The 24,766-nt window shown below is 40.9% G+C and overlaps 1 protein-coding gene across 4 annotated transcripts in view; it reads right to left on the reverse strand.

Annotated features, from left to right (window-relative positions):
- PPM1A (protein phosphatase, Mg2+/Mn2+ dependent 1A) overlaps positions 1–24,566 on the reverse strand; it is a 54,186-nt gene extending 29,620 nt beyond the window's left edge. For 3 of the 4 annotated variants that reach the window (XM_059694381.1, XM_059694354.1, XM_059694391.1), the window contains exon 1: positions 24,415–24,566. The gene's annotated coding sequence lies outside the window, so the exon portion shown is untranslated. Of the gene's footprint in view, positions 1–14,738; positions 14,802–24,414 lie in introns of all 4 variants that reach the window. The other variant, XM_059694363.1, reaches the window with a different exon arrangement.
- Between the last annotated feature and the right edge of the window lie 200 nt (positions 24,567–24,766).

Here is a 24,766-nt window from a genome sequence, read left to right on the forward strand (position 1 = left end):
AACTGGAAAATAATGCTTAGGAAATGCCTAGAACACAACACAGAGATTAAGAAGAAATACTGGAAAAGCAATATTCAAAGATATGAAAGCTAAGGAATTTTCTAGAAATGAAGAAAGAGGAGTTTTCAGATCGACAATGTATTTCAAAGAGTACCCACAGATAATACAGCATACACACACCAAGGCATATCATGGGAATGTGTCCAGAACATCAAGAATGTTAAAACAAACAACAAATACTAACATTTATATCACACTTAAAGTATGTAGGGCTCTGTCCTAAGTGCTTTACATATATTCATGTAATCATCGCTACAACCACCCCCCCCCATGATTCAGATATTATTTCATTACCTCTGTTTAGACTTGCCCAAGTTTTCACATATATATTAATAAATGAACAGTAACCAAAGGATATAACAGCAACAGAGGCATGATATAAAAAAGACAAAAACATGATATGAAAACAACAGTGATGCAAACAATGACCGATAAAGTGATTCAACTTATTCTAATATCTCCCTGTACACCACATTAAGAGTGAAAACACTTTCAGAGTGCTTGACTAATTTCCCTTGTGATGAAGTATTTAGAACTTTAACTGTAAAGTCACATGCTCTTCAAACTTGAGAGAAAGCAACATATAACTGACCATGTGCGAAAACGGGTTCAGGTAGGAATATTCCTACTCTGGAGTTTGTCCTTGTCATTTATTAATAATCATTGCAAATGCTGGCATCACAGGAAACTGTTGTCGAATTAATTTAAATGGGAGGCCAGTGTCAGATGGGGACAAATCAATTCTTGGAATTAGAACAACCTCTCCCTCTGCAGATCCTGTTAATACTTCAGCTTCGATAATGTTAGGTTATAATCTTTTGATAATAAATCTGGTACCATTACAAAGACACCATTTACTATTAAGATTTCTCAATAGCATGATGATTGCATCACTTTCAATTTTAATTTATGACACAGCATTCCCGAAGGAGTAATACTATTAAGAAATTCGATGGCAAAATTTTCCTTTTCAGCATCATCTGTTGAATCAATGGAATTACCACTCAAATATGTGTGAAAATCTCCATTGAGTAATATCCAAAAAGTCTTCATTTAATTTTTGAACATACTCATTTTTTGAACAAAAAATTGCATGTTTAGATATATTTTTAATATTATCTATAGACATACTATTTCCAAAGGTAGCTTCAACAATAGATCCATTACAAATCATTTCACAGGGGATTTCAATAATATCCATTCCTAAATGAAAACTGCTACCAAGTTTGCCATCTCCAAGTTTTACTAACTATTCACTATAAGCAGAGTCCTCTGATCTCATATTTGTTGTAAAAGACAACTTTCTGAAACATCCCCAAACATTACAGTACTTTAAACTCGTTTGTACTATGGCCGATCCCATAGCATGAGGCACGATACTGAGACATTGTCGAAAATCCCCTCCAAGAAGGAGAAGTTTCCCACCAAATACAACATTCAAATTCATAATTTCTCTTAGTAATCTGTCTATGGCGTTTATAGCATGACTGGATGCCATGATGCATTCATCAATAATGAGAAATTGGGCCTTTTTAATAGTTGTATCAACTTCACTGTTTATATCGAGTCTAGAAATTGAAGTTTCATTTAATGGAATTGGTCATTTATATTGGGAATGAAAGGTTCTTCCACCAAGAAGTAAATTTGCAGCAATTCCTGTAGATGCTGTGGGTAAAACAGTACCACCACAACCTCTGATATAATGTATTAAAACTTTATTGTGGGGAGCCACTACAATGTTTTGGACAGGTTCAAGCTTTGGACTGATGAGAGGGCACAGTCCTCTCATTGCCACATGCAAGTCCCACCTTGTAAGGCAGGGCCCTCCCAGCACAATTATAGCCAACAGCTATAGTTGTAAGCTTGAACCTATGGTCCAAACACATGGCCCCACGTGCCCGAGTGATGTAGGCTTGACAGAGTTCAGGTGCATGTAGTTGAGTAGGATTGAAACCCAGGAGAATGTTGTAAACATCTTGGTCACACCCTTACGTTGCCTCACGGCATCTGCTATAAAATAAAGACATGATTGTGGGTGTGGTCGCTGTCTCTCAGAGAAGCAGCGTCCCACCGAGACCCAGCTTTCATTCTCTTGTCTGTCTTTTCTAAGCCTTTCAGCCACCCCCACTCAAGTTCACCCTTGGTCGTGCTGGCACAGCACACTTTATAAAGATATGCCTCCCCACTCCAAGGATGGGTTCCTGCCTCAAACCTCACCCTTACTGGAAACAGCTCCGGGAAACAGCTTGGGGGAAGGTGCAGCCATTTCCAAGACAACCCCTGCAGGACTGACTTCCTTCCATTTGGTCGCACCTCGGGTCGTGATGTTATACCCAGGGTTTTTATATAAGTAGATAGTACTGGAAGTGCTAGCCACAAGTGATCACACAAGAAGAAGAAATAAAAGGCATCCAAATTGAAAAAAAGGAAGTAAAACTTTCATCATTTTCAGATTACATGATATTGTACACAGAAACCCTAAAGACTCCATCAAAAACTACTAGATTTAATAAATGAATTTGGCACTAGTAGGATACAAAATTAACACCCAGAAATCTATGACATTTTTATTACTTTTTAAAAATATATTTTTATTGATTTCAGAGAAGAGAGAGGGAGAGAGAAACATCAATGATAAGAGAGAATCACTGAACAGCTGCCCCCTGCACGCCCCACACTGGGGATTGAGTCCACAACCCAGGCATATGCCTTGACGAGGAATCTAACTATGACTTACTGGTTCATAGGTCGATGCTCAACTACTGAGCCATGCAGGCCAGGCAAAATCTGTGGCATTTTTATACATCAATAATGAATTCTTAGAAAGAGAAACTAAACAAACAATCCCATTTACTATTGCAACAGAAAGACTAAGATACTTAGGAATAAACTTAATCATGGAGGTAAAAGACTTGTACTTGGAAAACTACATTGAAAAAAGAGAGAGAAGTTACAAACAAGTGGAAGAACATACTGTGTTCATTTATTGTAGAATTAACACCATTAAAATGTTCCTACTACCCAAAGCAATCTACAGATTCAATACAATCCCTATTAAATTACCAATGACATATTTCACAGAGCTAGAACGAATATTCCAAAAATTTACATATAACCAAAAAAGACCCCAAATAGCCATAGCAATCTTGAGAAAGAACAACAAACTTGAAGGGATCACCAGATATCAAGTTACTAGTATACTGTAAAGCCACTGTAATCAAAACAGCCTGGTACTGGCACAAGAACAGGTATATAGATCAATGGAACAAAACAAAGACCTCAGAAATTGACCCAAGCCATTACGCTCAATTAATATTTGACAAAGAAGGCAAGAACATACAGTAGAGTCAAGAAAGTCTCTTCAATAAACGGTGTTGGGAAAATCGGACAAGCACATGAAAAAAAATAAAACCAGACTATCAATTTATACCACATATAAGAATAAACTCAAAATGGATAAAAGACTTAAATGTAAGTTGGGAAACCATAAAAATCCTAGAAGAAGCCATAGGCAGCAAAATCTAGACATCTCTTGTAGCAATGTTTATGGATACACTAGAGGCCCGGTGCACAAAATTTGTGCATGGGTAGGGTTCCTAGGCCTGGTTGGCGATCAGGGCCGATCTGTGGGGTGACCAGCGGGGTGATCAAGGGGGGCCCTGCTGGCACCGGCCTTGGTTGGCCTGGGGGCAGCTCCTGTGTTGAGCATCTGCCTCCTGGTGGTCAGTGCACATCATAGTGACTGGTCATTCCACCGGTGGTTCTGCCGTTCAGTCAATTTGCATATTAAGCTTTTATTATACAGGATCTCCTAACGCAAAGGAAACTAAGGAGAAAATAAACAAATGGAACTACATCAAAATAAAAAGCTCTGGACAGCAAAAGGAACCATCAAGAAAATGAAAAGGAAGCCTACTATATTAGAGAACATATTTGGCAATGATATATCTGATAAAGGATTTTTCTCCAAAATATACAAGGAACTCAAACAATTTAACAAAAGGAAGACAAACAATCCAATTTAAAAATGGACAAAGGACCTAAATAGACACTTTTCCACAGGGGACATACAGATGGCCAAGAGACATATGAAAAAAATGCTCAAAGTCACAGATCGTCTGAGATGCAAATTAAAATGACAATGAGGTATCACCTCACACCTGTCAGAATGGTTACCATCAACAAATCAACAAATGACAAGTGCTGGCGAGAATGTGGAGAAAAAGGAACCCTAGTATACTGCTGGTGGGAATGTAGACTGATGCAGCCATTATGGAAAACAGTATGAAGTTTCCTCATAAAATTAAAAATGGAATTCCCATTTGACCCATGATCCCACTTCTAGGAATATATCCTAAGAAACCCAAAACAACAATCAGAAAGAATGTATGCACCCCTATGTTCACAGCAGCACAATTTATAATTGCTAAGATCTGGAAACAGCCTAAGTGCCCATCTGTAGATGAGTAGATAAAAGAGCTGTAGTACATTTACACCATGGAACACTATGCAGCAGTAAAAAAGAAGGATCTCTTACCCTTTGAGACAGCATGGAGGGATCTAGAAATTATGCTCAGCAAAATAAGCCAGCCAGGGAAAGATAAGTATCACACGATCTCACTCATATGTGGAATCTAATGAACAAAATAAATGATGAACAAAATAGATCCAGAGATATAGAAGCATGGAACAGACTGTGGAATCTCAGAGCATAGGTGGGGGAGGGTGGATGGTGGGAAGAGATCAACAAAAAACTTGTGTATGCATATATGCATAACCCTTGGACACATACAATAATGTGAAGGCTTGGGGCAGGGGATGGGGGAGGTCTAGAAGAGTTCAACAGGCAAAAATAGGGGACATATGTAATACTTTCCACTAAGTATTTTTTTTAAAATGTTCAAAAAGGGGAAATACAATTGTAGGTAATTACAATTATACAGATGATAGAGGAATGTTTATTAGTGTTTAATCAAGTATCCCACATAATAAAAGTCTAATATGCAAATCGACCCAACTGTGGAACAACTGGTTGTTATGATGCGCCCTGACTGCCAGGGGGCATATGCTCAACACAGGAGCTGTCTCCTGTTGGTCAGTGCGCACCTACAGGGGGAGCGCTGTTAAGCCAGAAGCCAGGCTCACGGCTGGCGAGTGCAGCGGTGGTGGCAGGAGCCCCTCCCACCATCGTGACAGTGCTAAGGAGCAGTGAGTTGAGAGGTAAGGAGCAGCGAGCAGGCGGGCACTAAGGAGCGAGCGGTGCTGGACTGCGAGAGGGATGTCTGACTGCCAGCTTAGGATCCCAGACTTCGAGAGGGTGCAGGCCAGGCTGAGGGACTTTTCCCACCCTCCAGTGTACGAATTTTGTGCACTGGGCATCTAGTGAGCTTATTTAAAAAATCACTAAATATAGAAGGAATCAAGCTGCTATGAGTAGGGGTCAACATATAATAAATATATAGCCCTTAAAATTTCAGATAATTGGAATCAAAGAATATAAGATATAAAATAAATGTGTATGAAATGTTTAACAAGGTTTTAAAAAAGAAACAGAAAAATGAGAAAGTATTTTAAAAATTATCAAGCAAATTGGGAATTAAATAACACTTTAGAAATTAAATAAAAAATCGAGGTATTAAAAACTCAAAGGATGACTTAAACAATGGATTAGAAACAAATGCAGTAAATTAGTTCGAGTTAAAAAATAAAAAAAAATGTTTGCTTTAAAAAAAAAAAGCTTCAACCAAGAATGACAGAAAGGGGAAGAAAAATAAAATTCTCCAATGATAGTAAAATAGCATAAATACTCTACAGATGCAGGAACCTAGATATTTAAGACTAGGACATTGACACCTCTGGAAGTCCAGCTATTATTAACTAATCTCTATGTTAAATCCCTGGAATTGGCTAGCCTATATAATAAAAGAGAAACCTGCAAATTAACCGTCCCTCCACTATACTCACCAGCCAATCAGAGTGAGTATGCAAATTAACCTGACAAAGATGGTTAATTTGCATGCACAGGTGTCAAGTGCCCCAGGAGGTGACGGAGGCTGTGGGCTCCCGGGACCATTGCCGGCCCAGGAGGTGAGGCCTGCCATGCCAAGCCACGCCTGCGGGCTCCCGGGACCTTGCCAGCAGAGAGCAGAGCAGGATAGCGGGCAGAGAGCGGGAGGTTTGGAGGACTTGGCAGAGCAGGCGACCACTGGACATAGAGCAGAGCGAGAGAGAGGACAGCTTGGTGGGCGCGGCTCCCTCATCATAGCTGTGGAAACTGACAGCAGGGAGGAGGAAGTCCCACCCCCACAGAATCAGCCAGAATCAGCCTTTGGTCAGATAGCTCTCAGCAGCCTGACAGCCAGGACTCTCATTCACCGTGACAGTAGAGAGGGTGGGACTATGTCTAAAGAACAACTGTTGATACAACGTAGCTCTGCAGCCAAAAGATGCCGGTGTTATCGACAGAATATGTCTGCAGAGCAGCGTGCGTCTGATCTTGAAAGAAGGTGGCACCTGCAACAGAATGTATTTGAAGACCAGGTACTGGAAAAACGTCACTCTGATGCCGAAAAACACCGGCGTTATCAACAGAAAATGTCTAAAGACCAACGTGTCTTTGAAGTTGAAAGAAGGTGGTGGCGACGACAGAATATGTCTAGAGAACAGTCATCAACAAGTACTACCAATACTGGTAGGAACTGCCTTCTTAGCAAAAATGGAGTACATGAGGATGCAATTCTCAAACATAGTTATGGTGGAATGACTGTTCAATGTGAATTGTGCCTATCACTAAATTTCTCTGATGAAAAGCCATCCGATGGAAATGGAAATTTACTCGATGTTGTCGCAAAGGGAAAGTCTGTCCAAATGATATACATTTTCCAGATTACCCGGCATATTTAAAAAGATTAATGACAAACGAAGATTCTGACAGTAAAAACTTCATGGAAAATATTTGTTTCATAAATAGTTCTTTTGCTTTTGCTTCCACGGGTGCAAATATTGTATTGCCATCAGGATATGGGCCATACTGTTTTAGAATACATGGACAAGTTTATCACCGTACTGGAACTTTACATCCTTTGGATGGTGTTCCTCAGAAGTTTGCTTAACTCTATATTTTGGATACAGCCGAAGCTACAAGTAAAAGATTAGCAATGCCAGAAAACCAGGGCTGCTCAAAAAGATTCATGATCAACATCAACAACCACATGCATGAAATAAATGAATTAACAAAATTGTACAAGATGCTACATGAGGTAGAAAAGGAAGCCCAATCTGAAGCAGCAGAAAAAGGTATTGCTCCCACAGAAGAAACAATGGCAACTAAATATGATCGTAACAGTGACCCAGGTAGATATAATTCTCCCACAGTAACTAAGGTTGCTGTCATATTTAGAAAAAAGATGGAGAACCCCCTTTTGAAAGGGACTTGCTCATTCATTGTAAACCAGATCCCAATAATCCAAATGCCACTAAAATGAAACAAGTCAATATTCTGTTTCCTACATTAGATGCGATGACATATCCTATTCTTTTTCCACATGGTGAAAAAGGCTAGGGAACAGATATTGCATTAAAGAGACAACAGTGTAATCGACAATAATACTAAACAAAATGTAAGGACATGAGTCACACAAATGCAATATTATGGATTTCATCTCTGTGTGGGACACGTTCAATCCTATTTTAAATGCAGGAAAATTAACTCAACAGTTTATCATGGATTCATATTCAAAAATGGAGGCCAATCGGGTTTCATCAAAGCAAACCAATCTAAGTTGAGAGTTGAAAAACAGTGGTTTGATGGACTATCTCAAATCTAGATCTGAAAATGACAATGTGCCGATTAGTAAAATGACAATACTTCCATCATCTTTTGAGGGTAGTCCCAGAATTATGCAGCAGCGATATCAGGATGCTAAGGCAATTATAATGAAGAATGGCAAGCCCGATTTATTCATAACCATGATATGCAACCCCAAATGGGCAGATATTGCAAGCAATTTACAACGCTGGCAAAAAGTTGAAAACAGACCTGACTTGGTACCCAGAGTTTTTAATATTAAGCTGGATGCTCTTTTAAATGATATCTGTAAATTCCATTAATTTGGCAAAGTAATAGTTAAAATTCATGTCATTGAATTTCAGAAATGCAGACTGCCTCACGCTCACATATTATTGATATTAGGTAGGGAGTCCAAATTACATTCCTCTAATTAATTCCCTTTCAATGTGCACGAATTTCATGCACCGGGCTACTAGTATCCTATCTAATAATAGAGAAACATGGTAATTAACCGTAACTTCGCTACCTTTCCCATTGGCTAATCAGCAAGATATGCAAATTAACTGCCAGCCAAGATGGCGGCCGGCAGCCAGGCAGCTGAAGCGAACATGAGGCTTGCTTGCTCCAGTGATGAAGGAAGCCAAGGTTCCCCACCTGCCGCAGCCCAGCTCTGAAGCCAAGGTTCCCCACCTGCCGCAGCCCAGCTCTGAGCTCTGGATGCAACAATGTTGCAATTATAGAACCTAAACAAACTCCAGATACCTGCTTTCAGCCGGCAGCGGGCTCAGAGCTGGAGCCGGCTCTCAGCTCCAGTGACAGCTATAGAAGGTAAATAAATCCCAGAATAAAAAGAAAAAAAAAAAAGAAAAAAGGAGAGGCTGGGAGCTTTAGTCGCCCACCAGCCTGAAAACAGCCTTCAGCCCCTCACCCAGACTGGCCAGGCACCCCAGTGGGGACCCCCACCCTGAAGGGGGTATGAGCAGCTGCAAACAGCCATCATCCCCTCATCCAGGCTGGCCAGGTATCCAAGCGGGACCCCCACCCTGATCCGGGACACGCTTCAGGGCAAACCAGTCGGCCCCCACCCATGCACCAGGCCTCTATCCTATATAGTCAACTGGTAATATGCAAACTGACCCTAACAGCAGAACAACTGGGAATGACTGATCACTATGACACACACTGACCACCAGGGGGCAGACCCTCAATGCAGAAGCTGCCCTCTGGTGGTCAGGGCACTCTCACATGGGGAGCTCTGCTCAGCCACAAGCCAGGCTGATGGCTGCCAGTACAGCGGTGGTGGTGGGAGCCTCTCCTGCCTCCTTAGCAGTGCTAAGGATGTCCGACTGCAGTGCTCCCCACTGGCTGGTGGACAACCCCGAGGGCTGCCGGGCTGCCAGAGGGATGTCTGATTGCCATCTTAGGCCCAGTCCCCCAGGGAGCGGGCCTAAGCCAGCAGGTGGTCATCCCCTGAGGGGTCCCAGACTGCAAGAGGGCACAGGCCGGGCTGAGGAACCCCCCCACCCCCCCCCCGCCGAGTGCACAAATTTTTGTGCACTGGGCCTCTAGTATTATAATAGAGTTCTGTAGACTCTTAATACCAACACATTCTACTGAAAAAATCAGAAAATACCAGCCAAATAATGTTACCTTAATCCCATATAGTAATGCTCAATCTCACTGAACAAATGCTTCTCTGGTATTTCATTTTTTTCCTAAATATACTTATATCATAGCAATCTTTAAATTCTCACATCTTTCTTTAGTTAAAGGTAGAAATTTCTTAAGACCTATTAGTTTGCAGTTCTTAGGATCATGGTCTCTATGTTTCTCCAATTTCCCTCAGGACTAAATTTTCACAGGTTTTCTGATTAAATATTCTTTTAATAAAGAATATAGTATTGCTACAGATTAGTCAGTTAAATCAACAATTATTCTTAAGCCTCTCCTTCTACAATTTAACTAATATAGGAAATAGTTATGAAAATTTATAGCTGACCTTTGAACTATATGAGTTAGGAGCACTGTCCTCCCCCATGCAGTTGAAAATCTGAGTATAACTTTTGACTCCCTCAAAACTTAATTACTAATAGCCTACTGTTGACCAGAAACCTTACCCATAGATAACATAAACAGTCAATAAAACCTGTTTTGTATGCTTTATTATATACTGCATTCTTTTTTTTTTTTTCAATCCTCACCCCAGGATATGTTTTTATTGATTTGAGAGAGAGAGAGAGAGAGAGAGAGAGAGAGAGAGAGAGAGAGAGAGAGAGAGAGAAACATCGATTGGTTGCCTCCCATACATGCCCTGACCAAGAATGAAACCCACGACCTTTTGGTGTATGGGACAACACTCCAACCAGCTGATCCACCCCGCCAGGGCATATACTACATTCTTGCAATAAAATAAGCTAGAGAAAAGAAAAGAATCCATTTATAATACTTGAAAAAAAAAATCTGTGTATAAATGGATCCATGCAGTTCAAAGCCATGTTGTTCAAGGGTCAAATGTACAGGATGGGCAAAAGTAAGTTTACAGTTTGAGTACACGAAAGTTTATCTTGTACTATTCTCTATTAATTACTGTATTATTTTCCATACCCACAATTGTAAACCTATTTTTGCCCACCCCTGTATATAGAGCTCTTTAAGAAAGGAATACTTGCTATTAAAACAAATGATATACACAGATATTTGGTTAAACTTGGTTTCCAATATTAAAAACATTCATTTAAGTTATATAATACAATTTACCTGTTAAATAACAAATCTCAGTTATTCTAAAAAAAAAAAAAAAAAAGTAACTTATCTACATCACCAGGTCCTTGAAAAAGTTATATACAAAATATAATAGGCAATATTTCTGATCAAGGAACTGAATACAGGGATTGAAACATTTCATCCAAGTGGTCACATACAGGAACTAACAATTCCTATTGGTTTGCCCTTCCCTCTTCCCCAATTTCCAGTTTGCTTATTATATGATTTTACTTACTTTAAAACTACATGTGGGATTCTGGCTCTTTTGAGACACTTTTACTGACTGTCCTTAAAATCTCACTAACAATTTTAATCCAACCAAAACATTCCTTATGTATCAAATCAAATAAGATTTTCTTTGGCAATGGCAACTTCTCAATTAGTAGCCAAACTCTGGCTAATTCTAGATCTCTGAAGCAGCCCACTGAACATGAGGCACCCAGAAGAGGATTTCTGCCCTTTCAATTAGAAAACCTCAGGGGATGGTGCCTTTAATTCTCTATGGGACTTCTTTGAAGGATAATCCCAAGGTGAAATGAGTTTCTAACTCTGCACTGATTCAAACCTGAAGATCTTCAAACAACCCAAAAGACATGACTATGGTTCAGCTTCGGAATGTCTACACAAAGTTCTGGAAAGAAACAATGTCAAGGGTACTACTAATCCTCATCAGAAAATGAAATTATCATTTGTGCTTTAGTTACATATCACTAATATTCAAAATTCAGAACTGAACATTTAAAAAACTTCACCTATCTTTTCTTCTATTACATCATAACATCTTTGGCTTCTATGTCCTTTTTTTTTTTTTTTTGCCTTCTGTCTTTCCCTCTAGGTCTTATTCTCTCCTAAGCAGCAGCCAAGTTTCATTCTTCTTCCCACAAATTCAGTCTTGCAAATTGTATACCATTTCTACTCCTACTCTTACCACCTAGTCCCTCCCCAGCCCGATCAGTCTCTTCTATTTTCCCTTTCTTGCTTTTAATTCTTCCTCATTCTTGGGCTTACAGCAGCAGTTCTCAACCTGTGGGTCGTGACCCCTTTGGGGGTCGAACGACCCTTTCACAGGGGTTGCCTAAGACCATTGGAAAACACATATATAATTACATATTGTTTTTGTGATTAATTACTATGCTTTAATTATGTTCAATTTGTAACAATGAAATTGGGGGTCACCACAACATGAGGAACTGTATTAAAGGGTCGCGACATTAGGAAGGTTGAGAACCACTGGCGTAGAGGAATGAGAAGGTAGCGCTGCAGCAAGCCAGCTGCAATGGGAAACATGTTAATGAACTCATGCAAATCTGAGTTTGAGAGGCAGAAGAGAAATGGCTACCACAGCAACATTCTAGGGAAAGCTGGGGGGCTACTGAGCAACCCACAGTGAAAAACACTATTACTAAAGGTGAGGATGAGTGATACATAATTGTTCAAGTTATACTAGTGTAAAGCCTGAATCTTGGTTTAAATTTGGATACAGTCTTCCAATTATTGAATATTTTTTCCTGGTCGGAGAAGCAAAAAACAACCATTATTTAAGCTGTAAAAAGGAGGTTAAATTATTCATAGCAGGCTGTTTCATGAGATATACAAGATGCTGATACAGGCTAGAAATCACTGATCAAAAAGTTATCTGGATTCTACCTACAGGAAACCTAAAAGCAAAAACCTATAGAGACAGAAAGTAGATGAGTGGTTGACAAGGGCTTGGGGAGAGAATAGGGATTGACTGCTAATGAGTACAAGGGGTTTTCTTTAGGGGTGATAAAATCGTTCCAGCCCTACCTGGTTTGGTTTAGTGGTTGGAGCGTCGGCCTAAGGACTGAAGGGTCTCGGGTTTGATTCTGGTCAAAGGCATGTACCTTGGTTGCAGGCTTCATTCCTGGCCTGTTGAGGCATGTGTGGGAGGCAACCAGTCAATGTGTCTAACATCAACGTTTTTCTCTCTTCCCTGTCTCTCCCCCTCCCTTCCTAATTCTTTCTTAAAAAAAAAAAGTTGTAAAATTAAATTGTGGTAATGGTTGTACAATCCTATCCTATCTAATAAAAGAGAAAAATGGTAATTGGCGTACGACAATACCCTTTTCATTGGCTAATCAGGGCTATATGCAAATTAACTGCCAACTATGATTGGCAGTTAACTGCCAACAAGATGGCGGTTAATTTGCATATGTAGGCACAATGCAGGGAGGCGAAAGGGAAAGCAGGAAGAAGCCCCCTGCCACTGACAGTGATCGGAAACCCAGGGGGGAGCTAAGAGCTGGGGGCAGGGCAAAGGCGGCCCCAGGGCCATGATCGGAGAATCAGGTGCCTTTGCCGCCCTGGCCAGTGATAGCAGGAAGTAGGGGTGGAGCCAGCGATGGGAGCTGGGCACGGTCGAAGCTGGCAGTCCCAGGAGCTAGGGTTCCCTTGCCTGGGCCTAAAGCGGAGCCCACGATCGCGGGGCCGCTGCAGCTGCGGGTCCCCGCTGCCCGGGCCGGACGCCTAGGCCAGAGGCGTTAGGCCTGGGCAGGGGTGGAGCCTGCAACCGCGGGGAGCTGGGGGTCTCCTGCCCAGGCCTGACACCTCTGCCGGAGGCCTCAGGCCTGGTCAAGGGGCCGATCTGGTGATTGGTGATCAGAGGGTGATGAGGGTCAACTCCTCTGGCCGAGGCATCAGGCCTGGGCGGGGGGCTGAGCCGGGGATTGGGGGGAAATGATGGTCCCCTTGCCCAGGCCTGAAGCCTGGGTCAGAGGCGTCAGGCTTGGGCGGGGGGTGGAGCAAGGGATCAGAGGGAGATGGGGGTCCCCTGCCCAGGCATGATTCCTGGGCCAGGGCCAGAGCCAGTGATCGGGGGGAGATGGGGGTCCCCTGTCCAAGCCTGACACCTCTGTCAGAGGCGTCAGGCCTGGGCAAGGGGCCGATCCTGCGATTGGAGGGTGATGGGGGTCAACGCCTGAGGGCTCCCAGTATGTGAGAGGGGGCAGGCTGGGCTGAGGGACACTCCCACACACACACACACACACACACACACACACACACCCAGTGCACGAATTTCGTGCACCGGGCCCCTAGTGGATATAATAAAAACTGCTGAACTATAAATTGTATTTTTTTGAGCTATAAATTTCAAATAGGTGAATTTATGCTAAGTGAGTTATATCTCAACTAGAGGCCTGGTGCATGGGTTCATGCATCGATGGGGTCCCTCGGCCTGGCCTGCAGGGATGGAGCTGAAACCAGCAGTTCAACATCACCCGAGGGTCCGGGACTGCTGTGAAATGTTCAACTGGAAAGAGGATCCCAAAGTATTTGTCTTGAAGAGATAGACTTCTGTCCATACAAGCTAAGACTCTTAAAAAAAAAAAATTATTCACCGAGTTTGTCCATGAGATGCTTTGTGTATATGGAAAGGGGTGCTGGAAAAATAAGAGAAAAAGCTTTTTTCAGTGAAAATTTCATCTTTCTAAACACACATACATCCTCCTATACTTTATTAGCCTCACGTCAAATGACATGGCCCAAAATGGCATTTCTCAACTCCCTACCACTTCTCCTACCCAGTTCCGTGTCTCAGGAAATAAATCTACCATTAGTAATGAGCTTACAGAATCCTGTATTTCCCTTACCAAAGCACATAAAACCCTATGAAAGAATTATCTCATTTTAGATTTTAAGATCCATGAGGGAAGGGATCATGCCTTTTTATTCATAGTACTTACTGTATCATGACATTTGATTAATATGTAAGACAAATGAATGACAGCCATCATCGTGCCTTCTTCCTTCCTTCTCAAAAGTTAGGAATTCTTTTCTACCCAGGTATTCATTCCCATAGAAATTGACCTGCAAACAAACTGTATCCTACCATTTCCATTTTGCTATTCTTTACAATATAGATCACACTGGGTGGCTCAGTAGTTGTTGAAGTACTCACTTGTACAAGGAGGCACGTATACAGGTAGAGAAAATGAAGACAACAGATATGGAGTAACACAGGATTAAGCTGTGGGTTGACTATGAAACAAAAGCTGCCAATTCTAAGATCAGCCTCTTGACATCCAAAACAGCCTTATAGACTCTCAGCAAAGATAATATTCTACTGCTTTATAAAAAGTGAAAATTTTATTTATTGCCTATTTACATTCTGAAGCATGATGGCATACTTCAAAGATGTTTTTCTAAAGCCTGGTTAAGTTTTATGATTCTGTTTGCAAAACAAAACCAAAAAATTATACACAGTCTTCTTCTCTTATCTTTACCATTAACATTTTCATTTCTGAATTTTGGCAACAAAGGTCATAAGTAAGCAAGTTGCATCTCCTATAGATGAATGTCATAAAATAAAATTGTGTTTGGTTTGTGGTACTGGTTGTATCATATGTGTATCTTATATGCTTTTTTAATATTAAAAACTGAATAGTTCTTCTTGGTGAAAAGTTTTTAAAAGGAGCTGACATGACACATAATACTGTAACCTCAAATTTAGCATACACTTCCACTTCAGAACCCAACTCAATCACAAGATTCACTTTTTGGGTACAATGAAACCAGTCATACCCTCCGCATACAAATTTTCTAATCCATCACAAGTGTCAACATATTTTCTTTTAGCAATAGCAACAAAACTGCAGTAACCCACATATATAATTACTTTGAAGAGTCCAATGAATGTGTTTAGTTTCTGTTACTAGCTGTCAAACTTTGGTCAGGTAACTTAACCTCCGTCTCAATTTCTTCATCTGTTAACAGATAGGTAATAATTGTTTATATCCCATATAGATATGAATATTTAATGAATAGTACTTGAAATTTTCTAATAATAATACTTAGCATATAAGTGCTCAATTATGCTCTATCACTGTTACTAGCTAATGTCAAGGCTAGAAAAAATGAAGAGGCACACAAAGAATCAAATTCATGATTCTGGTTTCTTTAGTATCCTACTCCAATAAATGAATCTAAGCTGCCTGTATAAAATTATCCATTTAAACATTTAATAAAAGCAATTGTATATGTATTTTCTAAATACTGGAAATAGTTTTAACAGTTTGATAAGGTTTAAAGTTTTAGAGGTTTTAATGAACAGACTATTCATATATTAAACATTGGTTTGGTTCACATTAAATCAGTTGATAGTTGCTAATACAATGTGTAATTGCTGTAATACCACAATTCCTCTGTTTAAAAGAATGTATAGTTCATAATATTTGCAAATGTAACTGGAAACAGATGCATATTATGAATGTCTTGTGAAGCTTCAAAGCCTAAATACAGAAAATTAAAATGAAACCTTTAAGGTCCAGAATCAGTCAAGTTAATTTTCTATACCGACATAAACTCTGCCACATTTCAGATTTGTGTAATACTCACTCTTAAACATCCAGGTTCAGCCAAAATAATATATAAACAGTGTAATAAATATCTGCTCCCAGAAAGGTCTTAACTTTTTCCACCACTGCCTACAGCAATCACTCCCACTCTCAGGTAGATTTTGCCTAACCCTAACAAAATATCTGAAAGTCTACTATCCACAAGGCATTGTGCTAGGCCTTGGGTATATAAAAAGTTATTGTATTGTCCTAGCCAGTATAGCTCAGTTGATAGAGCGTCGGCCTGCAGGTCCCAGGTTTGATTCCAGTCAAGGACATGTATGGTGATTGCAGGCTCCTCCTCCCCTGGTTGAGGCTCATGCAGGAGGCAACCAATCAATGTGTTTCTCTCACATTGATATTTCTCTCTGTCTTTCCCTCTCTCTTCCACTCTCTAAAATTCAATGGAAAAATATCCTCGGTTGAGGATTCAAAAAAGAAAATAAAGGTTATTATATTTTGCCCTTCAGAATTTTATAATTAAAATGAACACACAATTATAATTAAAACACAGAGTAAATTATATTATTAAAGCTATCCATATAATACAATAGATACGTAGAAGTACAGAGAAAAGAAGAAATACTCTGCTCATCAGGGAAGGTTTTGTGGAAGAGGAAATCTTAGAAATGAGCTTTCATAAAGGAGAAAACAAAAGCTGAAGAAGGGCAAGAATTTCAAGCTACCAATTAGCATAAACAAGGATCCACTGAAAATACAGGGTATGTTCCAGAGATAGCAAGTGTACCAGTTTGGTTGAAATTAGATCAGTCCTGAGGTCCAATCAATGGAAAGTGTCAAAAGCCAAACCAAGATTTCCAAACTTTATTCTAGAGGCAAAAGAAGTCATTGAGTATATTGAACAGAATGGGGGAGAGAGAGACAGTACAAGATGCTAGTGGTAAAGACCAGTTAAGCGTTCTAAAACAATGGTCTGGGTATGAGGTAAGAAGACTAGAATTGTTCAAATGCAACTCTTCAACTTTAAATAACCCAGGACCCACATATAAAACCTTAATACCTTTTATGAAAACTCCCTATTTCTTTTTTACAGGAAGAACTAAGTTAATTAGAATAAGTTAGTTTTCTTACTCTTTCATCTTTTCCTGTAGCAATATCATCTTGCCCATTTCTAATCATAAACTGTTAACTCCTCTTCGAAATACCAACCCCTGTATTTCCCTCACTTGAACATTCACCTTTGCTTTATTACTTACTTTTTTATCCTCTTTTTAATCATCTACTCCAAACCCATGACTCTTCTCCAGCTTCAGTCAAATAAATCTACTCATACATTACTTTCCCATTATCTCTTAACTTCTCGTCTATTCATATATAAGTTCTATAACCTCAATCTCTTCTAAAGTCTCTACTCACTCTCTTATAGTTCTTATAGCTTCCAGATTAGTGGCTAAATTTATACTCAGCCCAGCCGGCAGGGCTCAATGGTTTAGCATCGACCTATGAACCGGGTGGTCACGGTTCGATTCCCGGTCAGGGCACATGCCCAGGTTATGGGCCCAATCCCCAATGTAGAGGCATGCAGGAGGCAGCCAATCAATGATTCTCTCTTATCACTGACTAGAGGCCCGGTGCACAAATTCATGCACCAGTGGGGTCCCTCAGCCTGGCCTGTGGGATAGGGCCAAAACCAGCTCTCCGACATCCCCCAATGGGTCCCAGATTGTGAGAGGGCACAGGCCAGGGCAAGGGACCCCACCAGTGCACGATCAGGGCTGGGGAGGGACCGCAGGAGGGCTCCAGGGCATGTCTGGCCTGTCTTGCTCAGTCCCTATCAGCCCAACCCCAGCAGCAAGCTAACCCACCAGTTGGAGCATCTGCCACCTGGTGGTCAGTGCATGTCACAGTGAGCAGTTGAGCTGCATTAGCATATCATTAGGATATCATGCTTTGATTGGTTGAATGGATGACTGGACACTTAGCATATTAGGCTTTTATTATATAGGATGTCTCTCTCCCTTCCTTTGTGAAATCAATAAAAATATATTTTAAAATAAATAAGTAAAATTATACTCAAAGACAACCCTCTCATACCCACTAAGTCTCTATTCCCCTAGGTATCTCAAGATTTCATATACTCAATAATAGCATATACTTAACAATAATAGCTGCCATATTTCTTTGGTACTTCATGGTAGAAAATATAGCAACTGCTTTACATAATTATTTCATTTAATCTTTAAGATTACCTTATGAGAAAGGCTTTCCCACTTGACAGATAAAGAAAACTGAGGCTTAGAGAAATCAAGAAGCTTGTCTAAGATCACCTCACTATATAAAAACAATCCCATTTACCATCGCACCAAAAAAATTAAGCTACCTAGGAATAAACTTAACTAAAGAGGTAAAAGACCTCTACTCAGAAAACTACAGGACGTTGAAAAAAGATATAGAGGAAGACATAAACAGATGGAAGAACATACCGTGTTCATGGATTAGTAGAATCAACATCATTAAAATGTCCATACTACCCAAAGCAATCTAAAAATTCAACACACTTCCCATTAAAATACCAACGGCATACTTCACAGATCTAGAACGAACTCTCCAAAAATTCATCTGGAATAAAAAAAGACCCCGAATAGCTGCAGCAATCCTGAGAAAGAACAAAGTAGGTGGGATCTCAATACCAGATATCAAGCTGTATTACAAAGCCACTGTTCTCAAAATTGCCTGGTACTGGCACAAGAACAGACATATAGATCAATGGAATAGAATAGAGAGCCCAGAAATCGGCCCGAACCAATATGCTCAATTAATATTTGACAAAGGAGGCAAGAACATACAATGGAGCCAAGATAGTCTCTTCAATAAATGGTGTTGGGAAAATTGGATAGATATATGCAAGAAAATGAAACTAGACCACCAACTTACACCATACACAAAAATAAACTCAAAATGGATAAAGGACTTAAATGTACGACAGGAAACCATAAAAATTCTAAAAGAATCCAAAGGCAACAAAATCTCAGACATATGCCGAAGCAATTTCTTCACTGATACAGCTCCAAGGGCACTTGAAACTAAAGAGAAAATGAACAAATGGGACTACATCAAAATAAAAAGCTTCTGCACAGCAAAAGCAACCATCAACAAAACAATGAGAAAACCCACTGTGTGGGAAAACATATTTGCCAATCTCATATCTGATAAGGGCTTAATCTCCAAAATTTATAGGGAACTCATACAACTTAACAAAAGGAAGATAAACAATCCAATCAAAAAATGGGCAAAGGACCTAAATAGACACCTTTCAAAAGAGGACATTCAGAAAGCCAAGAGACATATGAAAACATGCTCAAAGTCACTAATCATCCGAGAGATGCAAATCAAAACAACAATGAGGTACCATCTCACACCTGTCAGACTGGCTATCATCAACAAATCAACAAACGACAAGTGCTGGAGAGGATGTGGAGAAAAAGGAACACTCGTGCACTGCTGGTAGGAATGCAGACTGGTGCAGCCACTATGGAAGACAGTATGGAGTTTCCTCAAAAAACTAAAAATGGAACTCCCATTTGACCCTGTGATCCCACTTCTAGGAATATATCCCAAGAAACCAGAAACGCTAATCAGAAAGGATATATGCACCCATATGTTCATAGCAGCACAATTCACCATAGCTAAGATCTGGAAACAGCCTAAGTGCCCATCAGTAGATGAATGGATTAGAAAACTGTGGTACATCTACACGATGGAATGCTATGCTGCTGTAAAAAGGAAGGAACTCTTACCATTTGCAACGGCATGGATGGAACTGGAGAGCATTATGTTAAGTGAAATAAGCCAGTCAATGAAGGAAAAATACCACATGACCTCACTCATTCATGGATAATAGAGACCATTATAAACTTTTGAACAATAATAGATACAAAGGCAGAGCTGCTTCAAACAGATTGTCAAACTGCAGCGGGAAGGCCGGGGAAGGTTGGGGGGCAGGAGGGAGGGGGTAAGAGATCAACCGAAGGACTTGTATGCATGTATATAAGCATAACCAAATGGACATAAGACATTGGGGGGTAGGGGAGGCCAGGGGATTGTCAAGGGCGGGGGGGGGGGGGGGAAGGACACATATGTAATACCCTTTGTAATACTTTAAGCAATAAAATAAATATATTAATTAATTAATTAATTAATTAAAAAAAGATCACCCCACTAGGAAGTGTTACCTCTCCACTTTGTGACCTTCAACGTGGCTCTACACATTGAGTGTACTCAAAAACATTTCCCTTATTATCAACCATGTTAGTACATTGATTCATTCCTCAATTTGAGCAATGATAGACATAAAATTAGCTCTGCTGACTTCTGAAACTTTGGGAATGAGGAAATGAACTTAGCTTCTTAAATCTTTTCTGAATAGTTTAGAAGAGACCCTTGCATTGCAAGATTTAAGTAAATATAAATACTCTTAACTCTAGGAATCTGGGTCAAAAGTATTAATATTCAGCTTTTCAAATTTTAATTCCTAAGAACAAGAAGGATCATCTAATTGGAAAAATCCACTCAGAAATATTTTGAAAATAATTTTGTATCTATACAGATCTTATCTTGGCATGTAACTTCAATTCTGAGCCAATATTTCATTTGTGAAACAGAGATAGCAACATCAGATATTTTAGAGGGCTGTGGTGAAAATTATAGCCTGACACAAATAAATAGTAACAAATTATGGCTTTTCTTATTCACTTTCTTCTGATCTAAAAGTAGTTTTGTATAATAGGATTTTAATTCAAATCTTTTCAGCCACAAAAACTCTAATGACTTTCAAACTGGATCCTAAATATGAATGCTACATAAACCTGGTCAATGGATTCCAAATAAACACATTAGTAATTATAAAAACTCAAGCTCCCTCATTTATTGCACTTTAACTCAAGGAATGTTTAAAACACTTTTAATTTTATAAACACAGTATCAAGTTTACTTTATTAATATATGCTAATATCCAGTATCTTTCCCTCAGTTTCTCACAAAAACTCTAAAGTGTGTATTACATTTTAGAAAAAGGTTACTGAAGCTCACCTCTCATAACTGTTTATTTTCTGTAGCTCCTCCTACCTGCCTCAGCAAAACAAGCTATGTAAAGAGATTATCTAGGTAGTACAGAGACAAGTAGGACATGCAAAGGTCAAAATCATCATGGAATATATCCTGGAGACTCAAAATATAATTTTTTTACTTGAGTAATATGGAGCACATTAGATATTAGAAAGAGGCAAAAAAGAATATAATCAATCTTTTGATTTTGATATAATTTAACCCAAGCTTCTTTCATATAAGGACCCAGGTGGGAATAATCCCAGGTGGAAATTCACAGAATTTATACATAGAGGTTAATAGTAAAATAATAAATGAAACAACTCAATTTTAAAATTTTTGGTCACCAATGTGATTTGAGATGGAAAGCAACATATTCTGAAATAAAAATACTACTCAAGGAATAGGAAGATACAAACTTTTACCTAGTTGCCTCATAACACCTTCCTCCTCCCACAAGGTCCATATCTTTTACAGAGCCACACCTTGTTTTATCTTTTTGTTTAACCCTTATAGGACTCCACTTGAGCGGATTTTCTTACATGGCTGCCTCCTTCCTCTGATTGGATTAAGGATGGAAAGTAGTCAAGAGTAACATTCATTATCAAGTCATGTTCATGCCCTAATTTTATACATTTGTATCTATCATTAAACAATGTGATACTTGGGGAGGGGGTAACATTCAGGGTCAGGTGCCTATATAAGTGTTAGATAATCATTTGGGGTGATCATCAAAATAATTATACTTAATTATTTCTACATGATCACAGATTTATGTCTTCAGAAATTAATCAGCTCTCATGGGTGACAATTTCAAAGATAACAAGCTCTCTTTGGGCATATGTCAGTCTTTAGTTTTAAATTATTAAGTAAATAAACATCCCATACAAAAAAAATAGTGTAGCTAAACAGGAATCAGCTACACTACTAGCCATTGTAAGAAATAGTCTAGGTGTAATCTAAACAAATTCAGTGACTGCATATTTTTAGTAACTGCTTAGCAATATTTACCATGTGATATGATATTGCTATAAATTTCTTTGAAAGGAAATATAGGTATTAGGGAACATTTTCAAATGAAGGTTTATTAATAAGATAAACAAGACACAACTGGAACTGACAGAAAAAAACTTATATGTTCTTATAATACCCTTCACATCAAACTACCAAGGGCCACATGATTGTTCAAACCTAGAATCTCAACCACCCTTTGATTTCAATCCCCCTTCCAAGAGTTTTTCTAGACTTCCCAATCCTAATAGAAAAGTCAATAAAGGCTATCTACTGGATATCTTTCCTAAAGAACAATCACCAACTTAAAATTCTTCTAAATAAGACAAAACCCCAGGCAGAAAATTAGCTTTAGAATGCTGAAACATTAAAGTACAGACGAAGCATTTGGTCAAGGCACATTGAACAAGATAATAAAAAAATTTAGCAACTGGGCAGTACATCTGATAATATAATCTACTCTTGGCTTTACCGATTTGTAAGCCGAGATTCAAAAGGTTAAAGGACTTGTCCATGGACACAGATATGTTGGAGCACAGCCATGACTAAACAATTCTCATCTCCTAGTGCAATGTTCCCTTCAACAGTTTATACTGTAATTATGGTCATCACTCAACCCTTCAAGCTAAAATATAAACAGATACAAACCATGTTAAAAATAATAAATACATATATATATACACACACGTATATATATTTATACCTATGCCATGTACAAAATTTTGATGAATGCAGCAGCCTTCAACCATGTTATTTCTCAAATATATGAGGTATGTAGCCAAACCTTACCTCTCCCATGATTTCACTGATGTGAAAAAAAGTTTAGATAGCAAATAAAAAATGTCTTAAAGAACTTCCATGTGTAGTTCATTAAGTTAAAAGCAATCATCCCTACATGACTGTTTAATTAGAAATGTTACACATAAGAAGAGGGCTGTAACATCAGGCAAGGAATGTTTGTGCTTCAAATTATTTACTGGCAAAGGAAATACTAAGTTAATAAAGGTAACATATATGATTAGGAAATAGGCAGTGGGGCGGGTCACTGTCCTCCTAGTCAGTTTTCTAATCTGTAAAGAGTTACAGAAATACAGTCTTTGGCATAGGCCCAACATACAAATAAGTAAAAGTATAAAACTGAGGTTGTTCCAATTAGGGAGTCGGAGAGCCGGCCCTGCCGGACCTCTGAGGGCTCTGGAACCCCTAACGCGCAGCAGAGAACTGTTTACCTGAGTCAATCCTCTTGACCCTTCAGAGCTGTTCGCATCTGAAAAATGGCTGTGTTTAAAATCCCCCAGGTGCACATCTGTAAAGATCAAGCCTCATTCCGCAAAACCATTTTTAAAATGCCTCCTTCCTTTCAATGTCAAAATCATTCACTGCGAGAAAGTAACCCGTCTCCCGTATTTTTACATCTCTGATCCTCTTCCCATCACTCATTAGAATGCGTCAGGCTCATTATTTCAAATTTAAGGGGGGCGGCGGCGCGTGGGTTTCTCGGCGTGGACAACTGGTGACCTCTGTGGGTTTTAAGTGCCGCGTGCTTCAGGAAAAGGAAAAATAACTCCGGGGATGACATTTTCAAAACGCATCTAAAACTGCGAGTGGTGGAAGGCTCTGCACAGCCGGAGAATCTTTCCAGTCGACAAGCAGAGCAGAACTACCCCGCAACCAAACGCGAACACCGACAACTTTGACCCGCACAATTAGCACGGCTACAAAGGCGAGGAGAAATCAGCGCGATTGACTTCAATGGATCTGCTCGACGCCTGAATAATGAATGAATCGGAGGCATCACTGACTCGAGTTCTGAATAAGCCTCGCTCTCAGCTCTGCGCCCTAGAAAACCTGAAGCAAATTCTACAGAATGTGATGTATCGAGGCCAAATTCGGTCCAAAGGAAGCACCCGCCCCCCCTTCTCTCCGCGGACCTCCCTCCCACCGGTTGGAGTCCAGGGCGGCCAGGCGGGTGGGGGCGGCGGGAGCCCACTCGCCGCTCGGGAAAAGTTCCGCCGGCCGCGCTCGGACCGGGCCGGGCCAGCCCGCGGCCCTCGCCCGCGTCGCCGCCACCAACACCCGACCCGGCCCAGGGTCGCGCCCCCTCCCCTCGCCGCCGCCGCCCCCGCCGCCCACACCCCGCCCCCGCCTCCTGGCCGACGCCCTCGCGGAGCGTTAACCCCTCGCCGCCCGCCGCCCGACTCCGAGGAGGAGGCCGGGCCAGGGGGAGGAGTTGTCGCGTCTCCTCCCGGGAGCGCCCCGGCAGACGCCCGGCTTGTTTACAGGCCCCAGGCCCCAGGCCTGGCCGCCGCCGCCGCCGCGCAGGCCCGCGCCGCCCGCCCGCCCGCCCGCCCTCGGCCCGAGCTTCGCGCTTACCCGGAGCAGCCGCGGGCGGGCAGGTCCCTGGTCGGCCGAGGCGGCGGCGGCCGGGGAGGGGGCGGGATGGGGGTCACCCAAGCGGCTGCGGACCAGGTCGGGCTGGGGAGGGGGCAGAGGAGGGGAGGAGCCGGGCTGCGTCCGGGCCCCCGGCTCTCGGCGCCCTCGCGGCTCAGATCATCCGGGCGTTGGAGCGGCAGGCGGAGAGCGGGTCCCTGAGGAGGAGGAGGAGGAAGAGCCGAAGATTCATCGCTTTCGCGCCCCACCTGCCTGGAGTGCCCCCCACCCCCCCTCCCCAACCACCGGTTCCTGAGCTGCAGCCGCCCGAGCACCCGAAGCTGCGGGCCGGGCC

Source organism: Myotis daubentonii, chromosome 1, assembly GCF_963259705.1.
Source record: "Myotis daubentonii chromosome 1, mMyoDau2.1, whole genome shotgun sequence".
Classification (NCBI taxonomy): Eukaryota; Metazoa; Chordata; class Mammalia; order Chiroptera; family Vespertilionidae; genus Myotis; species Myotis daubentonii.